At 35.4% G+C, this 4,518-nt stretch overlaps 1 non-coding gene across 1 annotated transcript; it reads right to left on the bottom strand.

Moving 5' to 3' along the window:
- Positions 1-4,170: 4,170 nt before the first annotated feature.
- trnaq-cug (transfer RNA glutamine (anticodon CUG)) lies at positions 4,171-4,242 on the bottom strand. The gene has a single exon. It is a non-coding gene; the product is annotated as a tRNA-Gln (tRNA).
- Positions 4,243-4,518: the final 276 nt, after the last annotated feature.

Below are 4,518 nucleotides of genomic sequence, written 5' to 3'. Positions count from 1 at the left end.
TGTGAAGAAACACCGTCTGAATACAGCAGGAATAAAGGAAATATAATGAGAGCTTTATCATGATCTATTCATTATTATTATTACTATTATTATTATTATTATTATTATTATTATTATTATTATACTGTTATTATGATACTGTTATTATTGTTGCTGTTGTTATATTATGATTGTTAATGTAGGCCTAATTATTTTATTATTAGTAGTAGTATTCTTATTCTTAATATTCTAATCAAATTATTATTATTATTACTATTATTATTATTATTATTATTATTATTATTATTATTATTATTACACAGTCACACATAAAGATGGAATAATTTTGTTTTCAGACACAATCCTCTGTTAATCGTGGTTTCATTTTCATATGCTGTGAAGTGCTTTGAGTTGACAGTTGTCGAGAAAAGCACTGTTTAAATGCAGTCGTCTGATCAACTCTCCAAAACCAAACAATATCCGATAAACTATCAGCGATGACCAAAGAAACAAGCACTAGATTCCTTACATCTGATAAGTTGGAAACAACATTTGCTTGCCTTTTTTTTTTTGCCTTAACAAAGATTATTCAGTTACAAAATTAATTGCTGATCAAGTTTCTGTCAACTGGTAGTGTTTCAGCTCTATTTTACAGCCTTTCCACATTGCCACAAATCAATCTTGAGAGAGCTTGAAAGCTTGAAAGACAAGGTTGTGAAATCTTCCTAGTGTTTGTGAAAATATACAGTTTATAGAGTTGGTAAACCTTTCAAAGAACATGTGCACATACAGCGAAATTGTATTTGTTTCAGTTGGACAGACTGCTGCAAGGATTACATTTTTTAAATGTAATAAGTCAACAGACATTCAGAACATTGCATGGTTGTATTCAAACAGAATCGTGGAAGTCCCTATGGTCAGAGACAACATGGCCTATTGTCTTGCCCTCTACTGCCCTTCTGTGGTCATCACCAAGATATACAGTTCTGTGGAAATTTACAAATGACCATATTTGTAAACCGGAAGATTTCAGCAAGTTCAGATATACTCTGTTTTGCTGCGTCATCTTTGATGTTGTAATTATATCTGGAATTGACATTGTGGGTTTGTGGTCTAGACAGTCACTAAATTAAATGTTATTACATTTACAGATATATTAAACATTTTGAACAAGTGGAAGGTTACATTAGATGAAAAAATAGGACAAGAGAGCTAAAGTGGAAAGAATCTAACAATTATCCAATTACATTTAATAGTTATATATAAATTATATATATATATTATGATATAAATCCACTAAATTCACAGGAGAGCAAATTCTCCAAAATGATTGCTTAGTCAGCAGCAGCATTCAGTATCCAGGGGTTTCAATTGTCTACGTGAGAATGAATCAACCACAGATTGAAAGTCGCTGTACTACAGTCTGCTACAGTCAAGGATATCTTTGTTAAAAGAAAAATCATCATACCTCTGAGGCGTGCTCGTCATACTGAGGTGTTGCACAGTCTGGAAACGTGACGGGGTTCACAGGAAGTGAGACACGGTGCTGCAGTTCCCATTTCTGAAAGTAAAAAGACTGTTATGAGACCAAACTATTTGCTACTTATCTGTAGTTTTAAGGAGAACTTGTGTTCCTGAACTTGTGTTTTTAAAAGAAATGCAGCATCAGGACCTTTAATAAATAAATCATAAATGCAAGTGGGAGGGGCAAGAAGATTAAGACCACAAACCTTCACTGTCTGGCCAGAGTTGTCTCTGAGGTGCAATGCAGTCAGTGCCGTTGGCTGATAATTAAAATGTTTGTGGTTGAAGCTCATCCAGCGACATTGTGGGCTTAAAAAACAGGTAACTTTACCAAAATGAACACCTGCCATGACCAAAGGTAAGGATTAAAGAAACCGGAAGCAAAAGCAAAAATATGATGGTGACATTGGTAATGTTTTGACCTTCTAAGAATTAGATTGAAAGCGTCCTATTGGAATTGAAGCTTTGAAAAGAAAAAAGGACCTTTGGCTTCTACAGTTCTGTATAAAGCAGCTTACACCTTTTAAAATACCAACTTCTAGAAGTAAATAGCAAATGTAAGTGGGTGGTGCTTCAAGGTTGAGGCCACGCATCCTCAGCATTAGACCAGAGTTGGTCAGTGCATGTGGCCCATAACTGAGAAGTTAGCTGTCCACAACACCTAAATGACCGAAAGAGCAGTTTTAATAAACCAGCAGCAAAAGTAAAAGTATGATTCTGCAGCTTAACTGAAAAGTCAGATTGATGATTTGATTGATGAATTTGAAGACTTCTGAAATGTGCTAAATGGTCTACCTGTTTTGAGGATGTCTTTCGGTATAACTTTAAATGATTGGTTAAAAATCAGGAGTTAAGACTATATTCACATTACAACAATCCATTCTTAAAGTGCTTCTAATATATAAGTGATGAGGGACTAAATCCTCATTCTCTGTATAGATACAGTCATAAGGTAATATGAGGCCTCAGCAGTCTGCGCTATACATAAAGTGGGTATCTTCCAAAATGAAAGTCTTTCTCCCTCTTTGTGTCTCCCAGGACAGTTTTTCTTTGCTAAGCTGCACTGCAGAGATGGTAACACAAAGAGGGAATTTAGCAGTCAGAAGACTGAAAATGGTTTGTTTCACTCTGTATGTTGAAGCCACATATTAACTTCGGGAAAACCCTTGAATACATCTTTGCACAAAATAAGGAGTGTGATTTTGTCTTCTAAAACAGTTTCAAAATAGACACAGGCTGATTATTGTTTGAAGACAGACAGATGATCATCACATTTAATATTTATTATCACTCATGATGTCTGGCTAATTATAGTAACTGTGAACTAATCTGCCTTGGTGACTGTCATGAGAGAATAAAGTCATTGCATCTGCAGAAACATGAATATATCACATCATATGTCATGGTTTGATCTCGCTCAAGAGCTATAGATCAAAAAGCAGCTTCTGTGGTCGTTATACCCAAATAACAAGGAGAATGTAAAGATGAAGCCTGTGATGATGGCTTGTGGAAACCTACAATGCTTGCTGCCAAAAGGGGGAAACAGTCCATCTGTGGCAACATCCTTCCTCGAAAAGCTAGACTACCAATAACAAACAGAAGAAGGAGTGGATTTAAAATACACAGGCTCCTCCTTTACAGACCTGTGACAGAGAGTGAGAAGGAGTTTTCACAGGAACAGCATCATCTGGCTAAATTGAAAAAAGAAGAACCAGTTGTGTGGTGGGTTGTATCTAGATTGACATTCAGACTAATATTGTGACAGCTTCCCTTCAATTTTCTCTTGTGTAACTACAATCTGTCATATTTGAGGTGTGGGTCAACCTCTAATTAGTTATAATTAATAAAGGCACTATGAATTATGGACAGATATTTAATATCCCTGCTAAATAAAATTTGGAACCACATTTTAATGCCGACTGCTCCGTTGATGGTCTCAGACTATTGTTGATGGTAATTTATAAAGTCAAGTGGAATCAAAAATGTTGATTTTTTAAATAAGCTTCAATAAGACTGGAAGAACATTTATCAGTCTGCCTGGGGTATATTTTTTGAAAGGCAGCAGTGTCTCTGTTATAAGCAGTTTCATGTAATAACTATCTTATTTCTATGTAATCTAGGCTATATAAACCTGCTCAACACAGGATTAACTTTAGTGAGCGGTCATGATTATTGGATAGAGATATTGCTGTTGAGTTTTTCAATGCTTTTTTCAAATGCTTTTAACACCACAAGCACCACAAGTGCCATCCAGTTCCATTATCTCCAACACTTTGCAACTCAAACCAAAACGATCTGGGTTGAAAAATTGAACCATAGGTTAAAAAAAATGTAAAAAATGACTTTGGGATGAGCTGTTCCTTTAAAACAAGATATTCGTTTCCTACAGATCTATTTCTTCACTATCAGCAGTCATATAATTCAAAATTAGCCTAATTTAAACGTTTTTAATTACGTCTTTTTTTTTAAAAGTGTGAGTACCCTGTATATGAAGGCAACTTGGTTTCATAATTAAATGTATTTTCACTTTTAAAGCCAGAAATCAAAAGACTGTTTTTTAAGCGTCTTTTTTGGTCTATATCTCGTTTTTCAGTACAACACTATCATTATTACTGCTTCGTCAACAATAGTTGCTCGACCAAAGTTTTTTGCATGATGAGAAAACCAAGGTCCTACCGAGATTTGAACTCGGATCGCTGGATTCAGAGTCCAGAGTGCTAACCATTACACCATAGAACCTCTTGAGAGTGCACGTAAACCAAATCACGTCACAATCTAGCTGCCGCTTGTATTGTTTATCATTGTCAATTGTATTTCGCTGTTGTTTTAGGATGAGGGGCATTTATTGGGAAACACCTATAGAGTAAGAAAAGCCACTTTTTACTCACTTGTTGCTGGTTTCTTTTCTTCACCCTTCCTCACACACTGGATCACCGTGGCTGCCCCCTGGTGGCATACCAGAAGAACAGCAGTGTTTATCTTGACATATTTTTTCCTTTGTTTTTATTCAGGCAA

This window comes from Centropristis striata, chromosome 6, assembly GCF_030273125.1.
Source record: "Centropristis striata isolate RG_2023a ecotype Rhode Island chromosome 6, C.striata_1.0, whole genome shotgun sequence".
In the NCBI taxonomy this organism is placed as follows: Eukaryota; Metazoa; Chordata; class Actinopteri; order Perciformes; family Serranidae; genus Centropristis; species Centropristis striata.
The sequence above is the reverse complement of the archived record's forward strand: the minus strand, read 5'-3'. Positions and strand labels throughout refer to the sequence as shown.